We start from the raw sequence: 24,096 nt of genomic DNA on the forward strand, positions 1-24,096 counted from the left end.
CCTCTTTTTCTATAAAGTACTTCTATATTTATTTTGTTTTATGAGCAATTAAGCCTGAATCTTGTGTTTTCTAGTTTACAGTTATTCAGAAATAGTAGGACTTAGCTTGCCCCATGATATTTCCCTCCATAATATGTAAGTATTATGGGGCAGCTAGGTGGTGCAGTGGATAAAGCACGGGCCCTGGATTCAGGAGGACCTGAGTTCAAATCTGGCCTCAGAAATGTGACACTTACTAGCTGTGTGACCCTGGGCAAGTCACTTAACCCCCATTGCCCTGCAAAAAACCCAAAAACCAACCAAACAAACAAAAATATGTAACTATTCAATTATCACTTAGCCCCTTTGTATTTAATCTGTTTTATTTTTCTTAAGATTATTTTATATACTATTTGTCAATTGAAGCTCCTACTCATCTCCTCAACAAATGAATCCTTAGAAATAATCAATTCTGTTAAAGTTCATTACCTCCTTCCTCCCCCCCACACCCTGCCCCCAACAAGATGATGCTCACCTGTTCAGGATGTTGTTCTCTGGGATGCCTTTGTTCTTTGACTTTTCCTGTCACATCTTCAAATGTTTTCTTTCCTTAAGTTTATATATAATATGGCATGATTGTGACATGGTTATTTTTAATTTAATATGTTGTTTACTAACTGTTTATAATTTTAAAAATTATTTGAATAGGGAACTCTGCATCCTTGGCAAGAACATTTATGGATATATTTTCTTTCAACTATGTTGTGATGATCTGAGAATTCCATCAATTTAGCTTTTACTCTCTGCTTCTTATACTTCTAGAAAATTTTCTTTGATGATAGTTTGAAATCAATTATTCAGCTTGGTTTTTTTCTGTACTTTTAAGGTATCTTATTACATTCCTTAGTCCTACATTCAGGTGTTTTTTTTTTGGGGGGGGTGGGCCAACCTCTCTAAGAATCCTGAAAGAAATTTAGTTCTGCCACCACCTTTTGGAATTTTAATCATGTTATCACATGATGTTTCACTTTTGCAGTTTTATGTTAAAATGTTCTTATCCTTGAGTTTTTCTTCACTATATAAGGGCATTTAATTGATTTCTAATTATTTCATTCCTTTTGCTAATCTCCTTCTCCTATCCTTAACTCTAGATATTTCCCCTGTTGAAAAGTTGAACACTAATTTGTTGTGAAGAAGGACTCAGCTATAGGAGGGCAATGTGATGAAGACTGTTGATGATTGTTGTCTAGCCTATAGTTATAGTTAACTACTTCCTTTGACTTAATAGCATCTAGAGCCATACCAAGAAAAACTTACAACTCAGGCTTTTGCTTTTGGCTAGTGGTGGGGCAGAGCACTTAGCTTATACCATGGCCTTTTGCGATTTCTTCCAATTTTCTGTGAAAATTGTTCGTTGGATGTTTCTTTTCTTTCTTCTGTTTTGCTTGTTGTTATCTCAATTAACTTGCTGCATTTCATATTGCTTCTGAGATGGTCAAGGAGAGAGCAATATTTCATGGGAATGTCCACTCTCTTATTTTGCCAGAAATAGGTAATAACTTGTTCCAAGTGAAGCACATTGCATGTATTTAAAGATAATTTATACATGTATGAGTGTATGTGTAGATATTATGTACACATACATAATACATGTATTTGTCTATATTGTGAATGTGTACTCCATTCAAGAAAGGAAAAAGGCCATTTTTGTGTAGAAGATGAGGTTTGGAACTTAGTGATTATGGTTATCTATTACTTTTTTTTAAAAAATGGATGTATTTAAACAACTTGACATAGGGAAAAACAGCCAACAGTTTTAACATAGAATCTTTTTTTTTTCAGGGCAATGAGGGTTAAGTGACTTCCCCAGGGTGACACAGCTAGTAAGTGTCAAGCTTCTGAGGCCAGATTTGAACTCAGGTCCTCCTGAATCCAGGGCCAGTGCTTTATCCACTGTGCCACCTAGCTGCCCCTTCAACATTGAATCTTAAAGGACTAAACCATAAAATAGTAAAGTTCCAAAGCATTTATAGAAGACAGAATTCAGTCATTATTGCTTTTTAAAAGGTTGTTAATTGGTTAAAGCAGTTTTTTTAGTTGATTCTTTAGAATTCTCTAAGTATACTACCATATCATCTGCAAAGAGTGATAGTTTTGTTTCCTCCTTGCCTATCCAAATTCCTTCAATTTATTTTTCTTCTCTTATTGCTAAGTATAACATTTCTTTTTTTTTTCAGGGCAATGAGGGTTAAGGGACTTGCCAAGGGTCACACAGCTAATAAGTGTCAAGTGTCTGAGGCTGATTTGAACTCAGGTCCTACTGAATCCAGGGCTGTTGCTTTATCCACTGTGCCACCTAGCTGCCCCTAATGCTAACATTTCTAGCACAATACTGAATAATAGTGATGATAATGGGCATCCTTGTTTCACACTTGATCGCATTGGGAACACTTTTAATATCCCCATTACATATAAACCTTGCTGATGGTTTTAGATAGATTCTGATTCTGATCTTAAGGAAAGGCCCATTTAATGCTACATTTTCTAGTGTTTTTAATAGGAATGGGTGCTGTATTTTGTCAAAATCATTTTCTGCATTTATTGGGATAATCATATGATTTGGGGTAATTTTGCTATTGAGGTGGTCAATTATGTTGATAGTTTTGCTAATATTGAACCCACCCTGCATTACTGGCATAAATCCCACCTTGTCATAGTGTATTCTCCTGGTCATAAATTGCTGTAATCTCTTTGCTAATACTTTATTAAAAATTTTTACATTAATATTCGTTAGGGAAATTGCTCTATAATTTTCTTTCTGTTTTTGTTCTTACTACCTTAGGTTTCAGCACAATATTTTGCTCATAAAAGGAAATTGGAAGCATTCCTTCATCACCCATTTTTCCAAATAGTTTGTACAGTATTGGAAATAATTGTTCCTTAAACATTTGGTAGAATTCACTTTCAAAACCATCTAGCTTTGGAAATTTTTTTCTTAGAGAGGTGATTATGGAAAAAGGAAAAGTTGCAGGATATAAAATAAACCCATATACATCATTAGCAATTCTATTTATGACCAACAAAACACAGTAGCAAGAGAACACAATTACAAAACACTTTTCACACAAGTAAAATCAGATTAAACAAATGGAAAAATATCAGTTGCTCACAGGTCAGCTGAGCTAATATAATAGAAATGACAATTCTATCTTAATTAATTTACTTATTCAGTGCCATAACAATAAAACTACCAAAAATAGTTCATAGAGATAGATAAAATAATAAAAAAAATTCAATTCAAGAAAAAACATCAAGAATGTCAAGGGAATTAATGAAAAAAATGCAAAGGAAGGTGGCCCAGCTATACCAGATCTAAAACTATATTTTAAAGAAGAAACAATTGAAACTATTTGGCACTGGCTAAGAAATAGTGTGGTGGATCAGTGGAATAAGTTACACACAAAACACAGTAAAATGAACATAGCAATCTCCTGTTTGATGAACCGAAGGACTCTAGCCTCCAGGATAAGAACTTATTGTTTGACAAAAACTGCTTGGAAAACTAGAAAATAATTATGGCAGAAACTAGGCGGAGACCAATGTCTTACACTGTATACCAAAGATCTGGACATAAAGTGTGATACCATAGGCAAATTAGAAAAGGAATGAATAGTATACTTGTCAGAACTTTGGAGAGGGGAAGAATGTATGATCAAAGATGAGATAGACAACATTATGAAATGCAAAGTGAATAATTTTGATTAAATTTTAAAAGTTTTTGCAAAACAAAACCAATGCAAATAAGATTAGAAAGAAAGTAGAATACTGGGAAATAATTTTTACAGCCCGTGTTTCTGATAAAAGCCTTATTTCTAAAACATATAGAGAACTAAAGCAAATATATATAAATAGACATTGTTCTCCAATTTAAAAATGGTCAAAAGCTATGAACAGCCAATTTTCAGATGAAATTAAAGCTATCTACAACCATATTAAAAAAAAGTTCTCAATAACTACTGATTAGAAAAATGCAAATTATTACTATTCTGAAGTACTACCTATCCAATTGGCTAATATGAACAAAAAAAAAAGGGAAATGATAAATGTTGGAGAAGATGTGGGAAAATTGGAACACTAGTGTATTGTTGGTGGAGTTGTGAACTGAGCCAAGCATTCTAGAAAGCCTTTAGGACATGCTATAAAACTGTGCAAACTCTGATCCAACAATACCCCTACTAGGTCTATATCCCAAAGAAATCATCAAAAAGGGAAAAGGAGCTACCTACAAAAATATTTATAGCTTTTTTTTGTGGTGGCAAAGATTTAGAAATTGAGGGGAGACTCCTAAGTTTGGGAATGGCTAAACAAGTTGTGGTATATTAATGTTATGGAATACTATTTTGCTTTAAGAAATAATGAGAAGGCAGATTTCAGAAAACCCTAGAAAGATGTACACGAATTGATCCTGAGTGAAATGAGCAGAACCAAGAGAACATTGTACACAATCTCAACAAAGTTGTATGATGATCAACTGTGATAGACAACTTTTCTCATCAATGCAATGATCCCAGAAAATGCCAAAATATTCATAATGGAAAATGTTCTCCACATCCAGAAAAAAAAAAAACAACTATGGAGCCTGAAGACAGATAGAAGTATACTATTTTCACTTTTGTTTTTGTTTTGTTGTTGTTTCTTCTTCCTTGTGTCTTTTTACCTTTTGGTCTGATTCTTTTCTTCTGTTTAATATGATTATAATGTATAACATCAGATTGCTTGTTGCTTCAGGAGGGGGAGGGAAGGGAGAATGTGTGGTAGAAAAATTTGGAACTCAAAATCTTACAAAAATGAATGTTGAAAACTATCTTTACATGTAATTGGAAAAAATAAAATACTATTAAAATAAATTTTGTAAATGCCCTTACTAATATTCTAAAACTCTTTTTGCTTCTTGACTTTATACCTGCTTCCATTTTGGGCAAGTTCTGTTATGTACTCTTGATGCATATGCTCCTTGGATACTGACTGATGCTGAGAAATGTCATAAAACTTTCATTTTGGGGTACATTCCTATATAAAGGCTATATAAATTCAACAGAGTCCTTACTACTGATAAGTTTTGCATTTTTCTTTTGTTTTCCTTAGGCATTCAACTCTATTCTACTCCAGTCACTTTCAACTTCCAATTGATCATGCTGGAATAGATTCAATCTGTTGCTGTTTAGCCATTTCAGTGATGTCTGACTTTTTGTGATCCTATTTGGAATTTTCTTGACAAAGATACTGTAGTGGTTTGCCATTTCTTTCTCCAGCACATTTTACAGATGACAAAACTGAGGCAAACAGGGTAAAATATTTGCCTTGGGGCACACAGCTTGTAAATGTCTGAGGCCAGATTTGAAGTCATGAATTTGAATTTTCCTAGTTTCAAGGCTGGTGCTCTCTCCCCTGTGCCACCTACCTACCCTGATTGAATATAATTACCCTCAAATTCTCTCATAACTTCTGAGTCATCTTTGTTTCTCATTTCCAATATCCATTTAGTTTTCATCTTGTTAATTCTTTCCACTCACACAGTTACCATAGCTCACCAAGGCTACTTACTTAATCTTCTAATTGCACTCCCTGATTCTAGCCTCTCCCTTTTCTAAACTGTTCTCTACACAACTTCCAAATTTGGTATTGCTAAGACCCCTCTTATCATATCAGCTCCCTTCTTGAATACCTTTAAAGACCAATAGTATAAAATACAAACTCTATATGATGAAAGTGAAGATCTTCCACAATAAGACTCCCATCTATATTTCCAGGGATTTTTAATTCATAGTACCACCCTTCAGTATCTCCAGATTTTACTCAGACTGGTTTATTAGCTGTTGACTAAAATTGACTTTCTATTTCTTGTCCCCATGAATCCAAACAGACCATGTCATGTCTTCAAAATATTCTATATTCTTCTTAGTCTCTCAGAATCTTCCTCATACTCTGTGACTGATCTCAGGTAGCACCATTTCCTTGAAGTCTTCTTTGATCTTCCTGGTTGTTGGTGCTTTTGCATCAGTTTACCTGGCATTTTTTTTATTTGTGAACATATTATATCTTCTCTTGTGTGGAAATTTATTTTGATTTGGGGACCCTACCTTTGGGTTGAGATTAAAAAGCCTTAGGCCCGCAGTGTCTCTTCTGTGTGGGAGGTGCTGGTGCCCCTCACCCTCTGCTTCAGCTGAGCCAAAAAGCCCCGTGGGCTGTATGAGACACCAGGTCAGACAGCTGGGGGGAAAAAATCCCCAGCTCCCTCTGACCTGAACAGATCTATCCCAGAGATCCTGGGCTTTTCCAGGACGGGCTCTGGCGTAGCCTGTGCTGAGGCACATGATGCTCGAGTATCCCCCCAACCACTGCTCTGGCTAGAGGATTAGCTTGGTCTGTGGGGGTGCAAAAAAAGCCCCAAGATTTGAGTGGAGAAAAGGAAAATATAGAGAGACCTGGGAGTTAGACTCAGGGGAGGTGGAGGAGATTAAGGGAGCAGAAAGCCTGGAGCACTAAGAGACAGGGGAAGGAGAAAAAGCTAAGAACAAGAAGGGACAGAGGCCAAAGGACAAGATTAGAGGGGGCTGGTGGACAAGATTAAAGGAGGTTGACAGGATTAGAGGGGCAGCAAAGGCGGCAGAGGGCAGACTGATGGAGCTGACAGACATAGAGAACAGGAGGCAGTGGAGAGCACAGAAGCGGTCAGCACAGGGTACAGGTTGGAGAAAGTGAAGATTAAAAGAACAGAAGGACACTGGAGCACTAGAAGAACAGAAGGCAAGGTCGGTGAGAGAGAAACATGGGTTCAGTGGTGGCAGCAAGGAGAGGAAAATTAGAAGCAGGGGGATTTACAAAGTGAAAGGGGCAGGGAGTTAGAAAGTAGCTGAGCAGGGAAAATGGAACATACCCTAAGGCAAGAGGTGGCTACGGCCCTTATTGTATTAAAAAAGTTCCAGGCCAAGCAGGGGGAAAGAGACACTTGCAACAGTCAGGTTGTACATTTTATTTCCCTGTATTCTTAATTCAAAATTGTATCTCATAAATAAACTCTGCTTTGATTATTTAGTTTAGAGGCTTCTTAATCTTTTGCTTATCAGTTTGGGAGTGGAGCAGTATGGTGGAACTTTATAAACGGCCCACATTAAATTAATAGCAGTCAGATAGACAGTCAGTCAAAAGTCCCCAGATTAGTACCCCAATCAGATTAGTCCCCCCAAATTAGTCAAGTCAGTCAAAATATTTTTACACTTGCATATAGTAGATACATTATAAATCTTTTTTGAATTGAATCCACTGTCACAGTTCTATCAAATTCTTTTCTAGCACTGTGATCCCAAGATCTATTTAGTCTCTAGCCCATAATCTTCACAGAGATAATGAATTCATTTGTCTTTTGTAGTATTTGTCATTAGCTTCAGTTCCTGCTGAGTACTTCTCAGAAGAATATTATTATTATCATGTCTCTATTGTCTAACTTTGCTTCTATCTCAGAGAGGTTCTTGATGTGGGGTTACAGAACCAAGGAGTCTGTGAACTTGGTTGTGAAAGATTATGTCTTTTCACTAACCTCCAATTGGAATCTAGCACTTCCTTCAATTATAATTTTGAAAATAATTCTGATATAGTGTGTATAAGTTTCATTAGATTGTAAAAGGAGTCCATGATATTAAAAAATAAGAACCGCTTTGTGTCTTCTATAAATACCTTTCAAACAAATCCATTGGTGTGAGTTCCCTGAGTATACACATGGATTTTTTTAGACATCTCTCTTTCTTCTACTTCATTAAAATTGTCATTAAAATTTCATCCTTGTGAGCTTCCCATTGTTATTTAACTGTCTTCTAAAATTTTAACCCATAAATACTTATCAATCCTTTCCCTGAACTCTGAGATATAATAGTGTATGATATTATACCTGATTTATTCCTCTACATTACTAATTCAAACATGAAGTGATCACTTCCTCCCAGGGTTCACATAATTTCTATTTCATTAGCATATCTTCCTCCTTGATCAGTATTAGGTCCTGAAGAGCAGTTTGCCTTGCTTCTAATTCCATCTTTTGAAGGAATTATTATATCTATGTAAAAAAAGTGCTGCTCTGCTCTTAGCAGAAAGAGGAAGGTAGAGAGGGAGAAATAAATAGAGACAGAGACCAAAAAACAGAGACAGATACTTGGTTCCAGTTGAGTATTATCTATTATCAAATAAGACAACATATAAAAATACTTTGGAAAACTTAAAGCACTATATATGTTAATTATTAAACTAGTAGATACTCATTGGACTGACTTGGATATAGTTTATCTAGATTTTATCAAAGATTTGGATAAAATCTCATACTATTCTTGTACACAAAATACAAAATACTGATTAGATGATAATTCAGTCAATTGTTTCAACTGGTAATGTAACTAGATTCAAAGTGTAATAATTCTCATGGTTCAGTGTTAATGTGATTGACCCTATGCCATTTGACATTTTGTACTGAATAACTTTTATAAGGACATAGATAGTATGCTCACCAAATTTGCATATGACACAAAGATGAGAAGGCTAGCTAACAGAAAAGATTTTAATTTTAGGATCCAAAAGGATCTCAACCATCTAGAGCATTGGGCTGGATTCAATGAGGTGAAATTCAACAGAAGAAAATGTAAATTTTTACCTTTGGGTATAAAATTTCTACGTCACAAGTATATGATTGAAGATTCATGGTTAGAATATAGATGTTCTGTTGAAAAGACTGGAAAGTCCATCGGAAAGTGGACCATAAACTCAATTTATTTCTTTAGAATTTCCCCCACCTTACATGTAAAAACAAATTGTAAAATCAATTTTTAAAACTTTGTGTTCCAAATTCTCCTCCTTCTCTATTCCCCCCTTAAGAATTCAAGCAATTCAATATCAGTTATATATGTATATTTACAGATATCATCCCTTCATAATCAATTCCCACCAGTGCCTTCTGTCTAAATTTATTCCTATCATCTGTCCTACTACTGACAAAGTTTTTATGACTTAGACATATCATCTTCCTTTGTAGGAATGTAAACAGTTTTTAACATCCCTCTTAATTTCTTTTTCCTCTTTAGCTTTTAATTTCTTTTTCCTATTTAGCTTTTTATGCATCTCTAGAGTCTTTTACTTGAAAATCAAATTTTCTATTCAGTTCAGGTCTTTTCATCATGAATACATGAAAGTCTTCTTTTTCATTGAAGTCCCATATTTTCCCCTAAAAGATTATACGAAGTTTTGCTGGGTAGGTGATTCTTGGTGATAATCCCAGTTCCTTTGACCTCTGTAATATCATATCCCATGCCTTCCAATCCTTTAAGGTAGAAGCTGTTAGGTCTTCTATCCTGAATATGGCTCCACAGGACTTGAATTGTTTCTTTCTGGCTGCTTGTAATATTTTCTCTTTGACCTGGGAGCTCTGGAATTTGGCTATAATATTCCTGCATATTTTCATTTTGGGATTTCATTCAGGAGGTGATTGGTGGATTATTTCATTTTCTATCATACTTCCTGTTTCTAGAATATCAGGGCAATATTCCTTGACAATCTCAAAAGATGCTGTCTAAGCTTTTGTTTTGATCATGATTTTCAGGTAGTAATTTTCAAATTATCTCCTGGATCTATTTTCCATGTCAGCTATTTTTCCAAGGAGATATTTCACATTGCCCTATTTTTTATTCATTTGGATTTGCTTTATTGTGTCTTGGTTTCTCATAAAGTTGCTAGCTTCCATTTCTTCAATTCTAATTCTTAGACAATGACTTTCTTCAGAGAGCTTTTCCATTTGGCTATTCAAGCTATTGCCCTGGGCAAGTCACTTAACCCCAATTGCCCAGCAAAAAAAAGAAAGAAAGAAAGAAAGAAAGAAAGAAAGAAAGAAAGAAAGAAAGAAAGAAAGAAAGAAAGAAAGAAAGAAAGAAAGAAAGATTCTATGGTCATTATCTTTCTCTGTCTGCCCATCTTGCCCATCCTTTACTTGACAATTAACTCCTTCTTAAAGTGGGGCATTGCTTCCAGACTGCATTGTCCCAAGCTTTAGTTGGTCCCAGGTGGTACAATTTATGGAGAGGTACACATTTGGCACTTGGCAGGCCTAACTCTGATCTGAAAATAATCCCAGGACCACTTGCTTTTCAACCGGAAAACAAAATTGTTTTGCTGGATTGATAGCTCTGATGAGCCTGCACACCTCTCACACCTGGGCTGCTGCCACTCAAGGCTGCTTCCTGGTTCCCAGCAGGGGTGAAACACCCAAGTTCTGCTTCAGTGCTGGAAGAGACCTCTGTACTATCCCCCCTGGCAAGCCACTCAGCCCTCTCACCAGACAGTGAGCTTAGTTCCAGACAACACTGGTGCTACAGCTGATTCAGAGCCTCTTGGCATCTCTTTCTCTGACAAGGGCTGTCTGAGACTAGATCTGTGTCAATGTGACCACTGAGTTGAACTCCACTCCCACCCTGGGACAGCAACCCCCTTCTGCTGACCTTCTAAGCCATCTTCGACTGGAAAAAATCTCAACCTATTCTTTTGTGGGTTCTGCTGCTCCAAGAATTGTCCTATGGCATTATTTTTGGAGCAATCATGTTATGAGTTCCAAGAGCTTACTGCCTTTCCTCCACCATCTTCAAAATATGTTTCCATCTGTATTTAGGTATTTAGTTCTTTCTGTGTAGATGGATTGCATTTTCCATAAGTCTTTCAGAGTTTCCTTGGATCATTGCATTGCTGAAAATATGTAAGTCACTCACAGCCAATTATCTTACAATATTGCTTTTATTTTGTATGCAGTACATTTCACTTTGCATCAGCTCATGTAAGTCTTTCCAGGTTTTTCTGATAGCATCTTGGTCGTCTTTATTTTTTTTTAATAGTTAACTGTGGACTTTCAGGGGGCATATCCAAGATGGTGGAGGAAAGAAATTAAACGCACAGAGCTCCTGACACAATTCCACCAAAACCAGCAATAAAACAACCGCTGGAGTAGTAAAGCCCACAAAAAGACAGACTGAGATTATTTTCCAGCCAAAGACAGATTAGAGTGGGTTGTGCAGAGCTGTGAACAGAGTCCAACCCCAAGATCATGCTGACACAGACCCCAGGCATGCAGCACCAGAGGAATTTACCCCTGAGTCTCTGAATCAGCTACAACAATGGCAACTTCTGGAACTAAGCTTACAATTGGGTGAGAGGGCTGGCTCAGGGGGTGGGGGTGATACAGGTGTGTCTGCTGTACCTAAGGAAGAATTTGGCTATCCCATCCTGGCAGGAAACCAGGAACAAATCTTGAGTGGCTAGAGGCCCAGTTGGGGGAGGGGTGTAGGCTTGTTGGAGCTAAGAACCACCACAGCACATAAAGTTCTTCTGGCTGGTTAATTAGCAAGTTGGCTTGAGGTTATCTTCAGGCCAGATAACAGGCCGGGTGAGAGAAAAACCTTCCCTCTGTTAAGGGCTAAAATTCTAGCTAAACTGTCTAAAATATTTAATGAGTGGTCGCCAATAAATTATAAGCTTTAGCAAGAGTTAGACTTTTAAGAGTTTATTAAAGGAGAATAAGAATTTGGTAAAGAGAGAGAGAAAGGCCTAGATTCCTATCTATTAAAGGGAGAGCACATTTCTAGCTCCGCTCTCCACCAGAGTCCAAAGGAAAGAGCCTCAGAGTGAGCGCCAGTCTCTTCCTTCCTCCTCCCACTAGTCCGCGTCACTTCCTGACGCCAAAGAGAAGACTCCTGGTCTTGCCCTCAAAGACCTTCGTTTCATGGGCGGAACTCTTCTACAGTAAGTCTCCAGCAGGTGGCGTCATTCCAATCGTTACACCTCCCTCAAACCGAAAAAACCTAGGATCCTCTGAAGCTTGGAACAGTGTAGCTTGGAAGAAGGGCCTCACTGTAAGAAGGAGTTAAAAGTCAAATAAAAGGCAGTAAGTTGAGCAAGCAAAGAAAGTTAACTATAGAAAATTTATTTAGCAACAAGAAAGATTAAGGTGCACCCTCAGAAGGGGACAACAACCTCAGCGACCCTACATCCAAAGTTTCCAAGAATGAGATCCCAAAAGAAAAACATTCTGGAGGTGATTGGTGTATTCTTTCAATTTCTATTTTACCTTCTACTTCTAGAATGTCAGAGCAATTTTCCCTGACAATTTCTTGGAAAATGCTGTCTAAATTCTTATTTTGGTCATGGTTTTCAGGTAGTCCAATCATTTCCAAATTATCTCTCCTGGATCTATTTTCCAGGTCAGCTGTTTTTCCAAGAGATATTTCATATTTCCCCCTTTTTTTCCATTTAGATTTGCTCTACTCTGTTTTGGTTTCTCATAAAGTCACTAGCTTCCATTTGTTCAAACATAATTCTTAAGCAATTATTTTCTTCTGAGAGCTTTTGTATCTCTTTTTCCATTTGGCTTTTCAAGTTGCTGACTTTTTTCTCATCACTCTCCCGCATTGCTCTCAATTTTCTTTCCATTCTTTCCTCTATCTCTCTAAATATTCCTTCTTTCTCTCCTACTTTCTCTTCAAAGTCCATTTTGAGTGTTTCCATGGCCTGAGGGAAGGGTGAAAGAAGGGTTGGCAGAGTGTGGTAGGGAACAGTCATAAGCAATACACTTTTGAGAAGGAATAGGCTAAAGAAGATAGAAAATAGAGTAAATACCACGGGAAGGAAATAAGTTGGATGGAAATAGTTATGATAATTGACTATAATGGCAAAATGTATGGTACTTACTTTGCTGGGCTATTGTAAAGAAAATTCTTTGTCAAGTTTAAGGTCCTATATAAAAGTTATGATGAACAGGATGTTATCAGAAAAACCTGGAAAGACCTACATGAACTGAAGCAGAGTGAAATGTACTGTATATAAAATAACAGCAATAGTGTAAGATGATCTGCTGGGAGGCGCGTGGTTATTTTCAGCAATACAATAACTCTGAAGAACTTATGGAAATTGCAATCCATCTACAGAGAAAGAACTGATGGAATCTGAAAAAAGATTGAAGCATATTTTTTGACAGTTCCTTAATCTGAAGTGTTGTTTTTATTTGTTTTCTCTCACAACCTAGCTAATTTGGAGATGTTTTCCATGACTACTCATGTATAACATATTGAATTGCTTGAGTTCTTGGGGGCAGGGGTGGGAAGGGAGGGAGGAAGAGAAGTTGGAACACAAAGTTTTTTTAAAAATTGATGTCAAAATTTGTTTTTACATGTAATTTGGAAAATAAAATTCTAAATAGAAAAAATAGTTAACTGCATTTATATCGTACTTTAAAGGGAGATTTTCTTGCAAAGCATTCATGAGGTTGATTATTGCAACAACAATAATAGCTAACATTTATATAGTACCTTATAAATGACAAAGAATTTTCCTCACAATAGCTCAGAAAAGTTCCACCATCACCACCACTCTTGCCTCTGCTTCAAATTTTTCTTGTTACTATTGCTAACTGTGTTTCCCTCTTTCCTATTCACTCCCCCATGATATTTACTATATTTTCTATCTTCTTTTGACTCTATCCCTCCTCAAAAGTGTTTTGTTTCTGACTGCCCCTACCCCAATCTGCCCTCTCTTCCTTCACCCTTCTCCCATTATCCCCTTCCCCTTTTATTTCCCCTCATGGCAAGACATATTACTATACTGACTTGAGTGTATATGTTATTCCGTCTTTGAGTCAATTTTGATGAGAGTAAGGCTCATTCACTCCCCCACTCCTCCCCAACTTCCCCTCCACTCCATAAGCTGTTTCTTGCTTTTTTATGTGAGATACTTTCCCCCATTCCACCTCTTCCTTTCCCTTTCTCCCAGTTTAATCCTCTCACCCCTTAATTTTATTTTTTAAATGTCATCATGGGGCAGCTGGGTGACACAGTAGACAAAGCACCCTCCCTGGACTCAGGAAGACCCAAGCCCAAATCTTGCCTCAGACATAAAACAGTCCCCAACTGCAAGACCTTGGGCATGCCCTCGACCCTGACTGTGACACAAAAAAGATAAACAAACAATAAATGATTTACAGATATCATCCCTTCATAATCAATTCCCACCTGTGCCATCTGTCCAAATTTATTCTTTTAAGTTGCCCTAATACTGAGAAAGTTCTTATGAGTTAGAAGTATCATCTTCCCATGTAGGAATATAAACACTTTAACCTTTTAATATCCCTCATAATTCATTTTTCCTGTTTACATTTTTATGCTTTTCTAAGGTCTTTTATTTGAAAGTCAATTTTTCTATTCATTTCAGGTCTTTTCAACACCAATGCCTGAAAGTCCTCTGTTTCATTGAAGTCCCATGATTTCCCTTGAAATATTGGACAATAAACTCAATTTGAGTGCATTAGCAATGTGGTAATCAAATAAGCTTATACACTAGTGGGCTCCTTTAAGAGAGTACTAATTTCCAGAAATAGTAAGGTGATAGTCACATTAGACCCAGCTTTAATTAGACCTCATCTACAGTATTGTGTTCTATCCTGTACACTGCAGTTTACAAAGACCATTGACAAACTGGAGAGTTTCCAGAGTACATAAACCAGGATGGTGAAGATACTTGAGTCCTCGACATGATGACTGGTAATAGGAACATATTTACACTAGAGCAAAAAAGATTCAAGAGATACATTACAGCTATCTTCAAGTAATTTAAGAGCTGTCATGTAGAAGAGGAATCAAACTTGTTTTTTTTTTTTGTACCCAAAGAACTGTGCCAGGAGGAATGGGTAGAAATTGCAAAGAGCCAAATTTAGGTTTAATGTCAGGGAAAAACAAAGCAAAATCAACCTCCTGTGGGAGTCAAAATTGGATATATGGAGCATTAATCACCCCCTTTTATACATTCCCATCTATCTATCTATCTATCTATCTATCTATCTATCTATCTATCTATCTATCTATCTATCTATCTATCTATCTATCTATCTATCTCTATCTCTATCTCTATCTCTATCTCTATCTCTATCTCTATATCTATATCTATATATCCCAGGCCAATAAGAAAAGGAGCCTCTGAGCTTTAGTTCATAAAGGATCAGGTTTTATTGCTTGGGAATTAATTAGAACAAAAAGGTGAAACCAATTAAGGAAATAAGGAAGTAGAAATGCAGTTAGTCTTAACACTAAACTTAGGGATTTCCATCACTAACTCACCAACCCAGAACTCAGCAGTCTGCAGTAACTCAGCAGTCGCCCAAAATAGAGTATGAAACATGTGCTCTGCCAGGTCCCCGGACAACACCAGCCTGAATGCCCCGTGCACCATGGCTAAGTCAACAGCCAGAAAGAGCGAACTTCTGTTCCCACCATAACTTAAGAGCTGGCATCCCAGAAGTGCCTCGAGTTTTTCTCCCCAAAAGGGGAGGTTCTTCAAAAGCCGCTTCAGCAGCATGTGCAATCTCAGGGTGGCCCCTCTGAAATAATTAAGCTAAAACTTTTGATATTAATCTTTGCAACAAATAATTTTTACCATACTTCCTAATAATTAGACCTGTACAAAATTGGAATGAAAAGGGTTGGGATGGAAACCCCCTTGGAGGTCTTCAAGGAGAGATTTAGCAATAACTTTTGGTGTATGTTATAGTAGGCATGAGTTGAGTAGATGTCAGCCTAGTCCCTTTTTGTCTCTGAAATTGTCTAATGGTGTTCATGAAGATGATGATGTTGATGATGTTTTCTTTGTTTTTGTTGTTGTTGTTGTTGATGACAATGATAACAATAATGTCCAGGTAGTTGAAATTCCTGTCACAACTATAGCATGTTTCCATGTCAGGTTTGGGAGTTCTTTCCTGAGGTTTTTATCTTTCTTTCTTTTTAAAATAATAAACATTGTTATTTAGAGTTTTGAATTCCAAATTTTATCCCTACTTCCCACCCAACCTTCCTCCCTCCCTGAATTGGTAAGCATTTAGATATAGGTTATATATGTGCAGTTATGTAAAACATTACCGTATTAGTAATTTTGTATAAGAAAATTTGAGTAAAATACAAAATGAAAGTGAAAAATAGCATGCTTCAGTCTGTGTTCAAGCAATATCAGTTCTTTCTTTGAAGGTGGATAGTATGTTTCACCATTTGTCCTTTGGTAATATCTTGGATCATTGTATTGCTGAGAATACTTAAGTCCTTCACAATTCTTCGTCAAACAATATTATAGTCACTATGGATACTGTTCTGGAATTATTCACTTCACCATACATCAGTTCATAAAAGTCTTCCCAGGGCTTTCTGAAATCATTCTGTCATTTCTTATAGCATAATAATATTTCAAAACCACAACTTGTTTAGCTGTTCCCCAATTGATGGACATTCCTTTGATTTCCAATTCTATCCACCACAAAAAGAGCTGCTATAAGTATTTTTGTACAAATAGGTCTTTTTCTCTTTTATGGAATGTCTTTGGTATATAAACCTATCAGGGGTACTCCTGGATCAAAGGATATGAACAGTTCGATAGCCCTTTGGACATAGCTCAGAACTGCTTTCAAAAATGGTTAATCAGTTCACAACACCAACAGTGGATTAGTGTTCCAGTTTTCCCACATGCTCTGCAAAATCCAATATTTTCCCTTTTTTGTTGTATTTGCCTCCTTGATAAGAGTGAGATATGTCAAAGTTGTGTTAATTTGAATTTCTCTGATCAGTAGTGAGCTAGAGCATTTTTTTTATATGACAATAGCTAGCTTTTGATTTCTTTGTCTGACTGATCATTTATCAATTGGGTAATGACTTGTACTTTTATAAATTTTATTCAGTGCTCTATATATATGAAAAATGAATCCTTTATCAGAAATACTTGTTTCAAAATTTCTTTCCTAGTTTTCTGCTTCCCTTATAATCTTGGTTACATTAGTTTTGTTTGTGCAAATCATTTAAATTTTATATATTCATAATTATCTATTTTACATTTTCTATTGCTCTCTATATTTTCTTTGGTCCTAAAATTTTCCTTTGTTCATAAATCTGACACATAAACTATTCCATGGTAACTTAATTTGCTTATCATATCACCCTTTATGTGTAAAGCATGTACCCATTTTGACCTTATTTTAGAATATGGTGTGAAGTGTTGATCTATACCTAGTTACTGCATTACTATTTCCCAGTTTTCCCAGCAGTTTTTGTCAAATGATGAATTTTTGTTCCAAAAGCTTGGAACTCTGGGCTTATCATATACTGGATTATTATAGTCATTGACTATAATGTAATTTGTACCTATTCTTTTTTTTTTTTTAATTTGTACCTATTCTATTGCACTGATCCACCTCTCTATTTCTTAGCTAGTACTGTCTTCTTTTGATAATTACCACTTTATAATATAGTGTGAGATCTGGTACTAATAGACCATCTTTTGCAATTTTTATTGATTCTTTTGATATCCTTGACATTTTCTTAATCCAGATCAAATTTTTATTATTTATTTCTAGATCTATAATATATTTTTTATAGTTTTGTTGGTATAGCACTAAATATATAAATTAACTTTGGTAGTATTGTCATTTTTATTCTATTTGCTCATCCTACTCATGAGCAATTAATATTTTTCCAATTGTTTAGATCTGACTTTATTTGTTTAAGATTTTACAGTTCCGGTCCATCCTTCTTTCTATGTGTTCACACAATAATATATCCTTTTCTTTTCCTTTTCCTTTATTTATTTCCCCCACAAATTCTGCCACATATCTGCATTATGGTATATATAAATATATACACACATAATACATTTTATGCATGTGTGTATGTATGTATACACATGCCACTTACAGGCATATGCATTATGTGTGTATATGTTTGCATATGGTATGTATATACATGTATGTACATGTATATGCACATGTGAATGTATACATATATTGTTATAATACAATGATATTTTGTTAAGTATATTACCTAGTCTCTTCATTTTTAAGAGGTATCCTCATCCATAGTATATTCTAGTTCATTTTATTGTTTTTTTTTAATTTTATTATTTATATTGTGAATTTGTGCATCAATTTCTAAGTCAGGAATTTATTTTTTAGCTCTCTTCTTAGTTATCTCTTTTTTCAAAATCCATTATTTCTACTGATATTCTTAATTATTTCTATATTGTGCTTGCTATTCCTTATGTTCCCTGATTTGGTAGATGCATTTGATCATTCCCACCCCTGCCCCCTTCATTCTATTTTTATCTTAATTCCTCTTTGATCTAATTTCTTTTTTTTTGGTGAGGCAATTGGAATTAAGTAACTTGCTCAGGGCCACACAGCTAGTAAGTGTTAGGTGTCTGAGGCTGGATTTGAACTCAGGTCCTCCTGACTCCAGGGCCAGTGCTTTATCCACTGTGCCACCTAGCTGCCCCTGACATGATTTTTAAGAAATGATATAAGCATCCCTTCAGTTCCTAAATGGGTGTATTCACCAAGGGTCTTCCCCAGATCATTTTTCTTCTTCCTGTAAATTTTGTCCTTTGTGGAATCTTATATGGTCTTAGGAGTTGAATTATAACCTATTTCGATCACTCTGCCAAATACACACACATGCAGAGCCCTAATCTCCTCCCTAAATTACATTCTTGCAATTCGCATTCTATCATTGGTACCTCAAGCTCAATATGTTCATTATTGAACTCTCTTCATCTTTCCTTCCAAATTGTCCATTCTTTCCCAAATCCTTCTTTCTGTTGATAATACAGCTCTACCCTTTCAGTCACTCACGCTTGAAATTGCAATCATCCTTGAGTCTTCTCTCTCCCTCTTTTCACAGTCCGTATCTGATAAGTTGACAAGTTCAGGTAGTACTACCTCTATAACCTTTCTTGAATCCATCTTCATCTCTTTATTCACACTATCTCTCATTCATGCTATTATAATAACCTCCTAAGTGGTCTCTATAATCCTATTTTTTTCTTATTTTTTTTTTAGTCAAACTACACACTCCTGTCAAAATTATCTTACTAAACGACAAAAATACTTGTTTCACTCCCGACTTCCAGACTCCAGAGTGCGGACAACAGCAGCAGCAGCAGCAACAGCAGCAACAACAACAACAACAACAACAACTCCATATCCTTCACAATCTGGCTTCAGCCCATTTCTCCAATGCAATTTCACATTACCCTCTACAAAGAACTAGGGATGCTCACCCTTGAGAGAAGAAGATTTGATGAGAGCATAACTATTTTATTTAATTTTTGAAAGTTTTTTGTTTTTCAAATTTGGAAAAGAGATTATTTTCTTTAGCTCCAGAAGGCAGAACTGGGCCCAATGAGTAAAAGTTTCTTCCAGGCAGATTTCAGCTTTATATAAAGAAAATATCCCAGTAAATGATTGTGCAGACATGGAATAGGCTCCCTTAGCAGATAATGATATCTTAAATGGATATTAGATGACACATATATCAGAGGTGTTTTAAAGGAGATTTCTGCACACAAATGAGTTTTCCTATGGTTCCTTCCAAATTCTAAGTGTCTTTGAATATAGTTTATCGTGAATTGCTTCGCTAGAACTCTAGGAAAATATATTATTTTCTTTTTTAAGGGTTAACATGGATTTTAATCATTAAAACAATTTCATTTCTTATGTACATAGACACAAATATTTCAGTTTCTCTAAGGAAAGTGCAAGGGGAGAGAAAGGAAGCTGAGAAATGTCCAAAGGAGTAATCTTCCAGAAATCAGAGTGCTAGATTAATATTTTTGTCTTTCGACTTCAACCCAATCAATCTCCATTTTCTTTCTTTTCTCAATAATTGTGCCAATCTTTTCCCACTGTGGATCAAGCTCTGCCTTTTCATTTGTTTCTTTAAAGTTTCTATTTTTCCAACCTTATAACATCTTGATGCCATACTGGAATGCAGTTTTAGGCAAAGCCTCCTTGTTATTCATATACTTGTTATATTCTTGGTGGGTATCAAAGTCCCATAGACCCAACAGTCCCTTTTTATTACTTTGGTCCATTTTGCTATAATTCAACTCCTTATCAATGTCCATGTTATCCATGGTGGCTGGATAACTCACTGCATAACTGTTGGACATGCCAAAGAAATCTCCCAGCTGCTTCTTATCTTCTGGTTTTTTTCAGTGATTCACCACCTTCCCAACCAGAAGAACCAGCAAACTTTTCATTGATGGACTTTATCAATTCCTTGCCAGATCCAGGACCTTTGCCAATATCAATTGACTTGTCATCCACTTTAGGTTTTTCAAAATAACTGTGCCCCTTCTTCTCCTTTTCTCTTTCCTGATCCTAATCTTTATTGATACTGCTCCCAGTTCTATTCTCTTTCTCCTTTTCTTGGTCCTGGTCTTGATCTCAGTCCAAGTCACAATATTTCTCCTATTATTTTTACATTGGAACCTTAATTGTTGAAGGTACACAATCTCCCATATCTTCAAAAATGTTCACATGGGCCTCTAGAGTTTTCTTCTTATTCAGATTTCCTTTTTCCTTTTTCTTCAGCCTCTTATTCATGGGGTCCTGACAGAAGTAGGAAAGGTTCTGTGTCAGCTTGCTCATGAAGATATCATTCATGGTCAGTGTAGTCTGGGCTTCCGTGGTAAAATAACCAGCTTTGCTCTGGATATGTGTACTGGGAATATCTGTGTCTGTATACTCATCATCCAGATCTACCACATGTTTTTCTTGCTATGTTAAAGGTACATGTGTAGTGTTTTTGCTGTTAATAAGATAGATCGATAGAAATATAATGTTTGCATATATATACACATATAATTATATGTATGTACATAATATACACATGCACAACATGCATGCACATATACCAACAAAATGGGGATTATAGAGAAAAGAAATCAATATAATTTTTTTTTTAGTAAGGCAATTGGGGTTAAGTGACTTGCCCAGGGTCACACAGTTAGTAAGTGTTAAGTGTCTGAGGCTGGATTTGAACTCAGGTACTCCTGACTCCAGAGCCGGTGCTCTATCCACTGTGCCACCTAGCTGCCCCAAATCAATATAAATTTAATCCAATAATGAATACCAATGTAGTAAAATGAATTCTTCCATTTTAGTTTTACTAGGTGAGCTCCTAAATCTATGTCTCATTGACTTAGCACATGATGCAAGGTTTAAAGGAGTCATTTTACCAAAGATCAACTTTTGATAATATATTTAAATTGCTTTGCACTTCACATGTTTTCAATTTTCCCTATCCATTTGCAATTGTCATAGTTTAAGTAGCCTTCAACTCTTCACATTTGTATATCACATCATCTCTAAGAATGACATCTTAATATGTTGCTATAGAAACAAATTTGACATCAAAATATATTTATTACTAGGTCAGTCATTGTACATCTGTGAGAGAGTTTGAAAGAAAAAAGGTCAATATATTAAACTATCCTTGATGTAGTGAATAGTGAATCACATTTCTTTAGAGGCATAGAAATAAAGATATCATTGTGAACAAGCACACTCAGACTGGGTGCAAGCTTTTGAAATATGCGTACACAAATACAACATTCTCAAATACTCATATATATTTAAAAATATGCATGATAGGCATTAAATAAATATGAAAGTTATTTTCTATCTTTAATTTCTTTATCATACCTAGAAACATTAACACAATTATACACACACACACACACACACACACACACACACACACACATATATATATATATATATATATATATATATATATAAATCCATATTTGGACAGGATACCATGAAATTCCACCTTCGTTTTAGGACACACAATCTCTGAACTGTGGTATCAGAGTCTGGACACAAGGGCTAAGAGGGAAGGAAGACAATCTCTACAACCTTACACACAATTCCTACACTTTTGGGGAAGGTGTTCCATTAAAAATCTGATTACATCACAACTTTGGTTTGGCTGAATGTTTATACTACAATGTTGGTTTGGATAAAAGGAAGTCTGAATAAAGGATGATTTTTTTTAAAAAAGAATTTAAATTGATCATTAAAAATCAGGTAGCTTTTCAAATTCTGAAAATAAAAATGTCAATTTTTTTGGAAAACATACTATGTCTGGAATCTGTTTAAAATAAAATATAGGCTAAGTACTATAATATAGGGAGAAAACAGGAAGGGAAAAAAACCAAACTAAAAATCTTTCCTTTATATATGCAGTGTAGAGGTTTTGACTTATAAGAGTTACACAGTCTAAAGGTATCCGAGGTAAGGTTTGAACCTAGAAGGTTTTGGCTTTAAGGTTAGCTATCAACTATTACTTACTGCCTCCTTCAAAAAAGTACCTATATACCTCTATGTCTTTTAATCCCTCTGATTTGGTTCCTTGCTTTGCTCTGGATTTCTCTGGTTGTTTTCTCTAACTCTTCAGGTGAAACCAAATAAGATGCTAGCAGATTTCTGTCTCTAAGAGCATACTGGGAAGAGGTGAGAGAAGAAATGTGGATTGGGTTTACTAAGCCTGGATTTCAGTTGTTCACTTGCATTGTAAGGCTGCTACCTGAATGTTCAGAACCTTCTACTTTCAACATGGAGCAGCTTTTGAGATACTACAGAGATGAAAGATATAAAAATAATAGAAATTTTCATCAGGATATAGAGTTATTATTATGTTTTCTAAGATTCATGGAAGCCATTTAATTCATCCTTTACAGTCCACTTCCTAGCTATTTTACAGGTAAGAATCTGCCCAACAGAATGTATAAGCAACTTGCCCCAAATTCATGTTATTGAAATAGCCAGGATGTCCTATGGACTTAGAAATCTATCTTTGTTATAGGATATGGCTTAGAAATGTTGCAATATATAATTTGGAACTGTATAAAATTATATTATTGATAAAATTTATATATTTATATAATTAAAGCATTAATATATTATGTAAGTAATCTAAATTCGAGGTTTGTTGGTAAGGACAGTGGGTTAGGAAAGCAATTTTAACAGTTGGAACTCAAATAAAAGGTTATTTGATCATTTTCCTCTTATATTTGAATTTTAGTAAATCTTTGCTTAATTTTTGTGTAAACATCACTACTTACAGAAAGAATTGAAACCATATTCAGAACAGGGAGAGACATTATACAAATTTAAAGAGTCCAAGGGATGATAAACCTAGATGAGGGTTGAGCCATTATTGAATAAATACTAAAAGGCCACAGAGAACAAACCCAGACCCTATGAGCTCAGAGATGAGATCATGAATCATGATTTAACAACTGTAATTATTCTCTTTATTTATCTTTGATACTGGGCCAGAAATGGAGGTGAAAGGAAAATAATCCTTTTTATCCAAAAGGCAGAATACTATTATAAAAAGAATGGTAGGCAAACATGGATTCTGAAAGATCTGGGTACAAATGATCTGGCATCTGATACTAGCTGAGTGACAATGGACAAGGCACAATTTTCTGAACCTGAATTTCCTTATCTATAACAAAAGAATGATAATATATATAGTAACTACCTCACAGGAATGTGGTGAGGAATAAATAAGATATCACATATGACCATGCATTTGGTTAATAAACATATCAGTTATTAGTCTTACCTCCTCTTTTCCCTATTCATTTTTCTTTACACTAACTCCCATTAGAGATGAAAAGGGAACAGTTGGGAAAATTTTAAGGGGGGGGGGAAGATGGGAAAACAATGGTTACCTAATAGTTAAAGACAAAGAGAAGGAAAAGAAGTATATCAAAAACAGAGCTGGAGCTACTCTCTAGCATTTGTCTCCTGTTTTGGCCACAAATTTTATACGAATTAAATCTTATAGTTGTTCCTGAAGAAAAATGTCTCAACAATATTACATTTACTACTGTGACTTTTGCTCTTACTCTTCCTATGTACCTAGTTCTCTAAATCTGTACCATTTGCAAAGGCCAATTGCAAAAGGCAGTGTGAAATTACTGCATTAGGAAAGAAGATTTATTTCAGAATATTAACAAAAATACAAATAGTAATGCTATTTATAATTTTGTAATATTTACAACACTATTTAAAATATATTATACTATGTGGAGATTGTATATTGTAGCAGTTGTACACAATTCTTTTAATATCATTAGGTTTTTCTTTTAATGGTTGTTTATATCCTTAATTTTCCACATACTGTACAAATCTCATTTTTATAAGGTTAATTACAATTAGTC

General features: G+C 35.5%; 1 pseudogene; it reads right to left on the minus strand.

The window, feature by feature from the left end:
- Positions 1 to 19,677: 19,677 nt before the first annotated feature.
- The window catches only part of LOC122747711, a 63,361-nt pseudogene continuing 58,942 nt past the window's right edge, over positions 19,678 to 24,096 (minus strand).

This window comes from Dromiciops gliroides, chromosome 3, assembly GCF_019393635.1.
Source record: "Dromiciops gliroides isolate mDroGli1 chromosome 3, mDroGli1.pri, whole genome shotgun sequence".
In the NCBI taxonomy this organism is placed as follows: domain Eukaryota; kingdom Metazoa; phylum Chordata; class Mammalia; order Microbiotheria; family Microbiotheriidae; genus Dromiciops; species Dromiciops gliroides.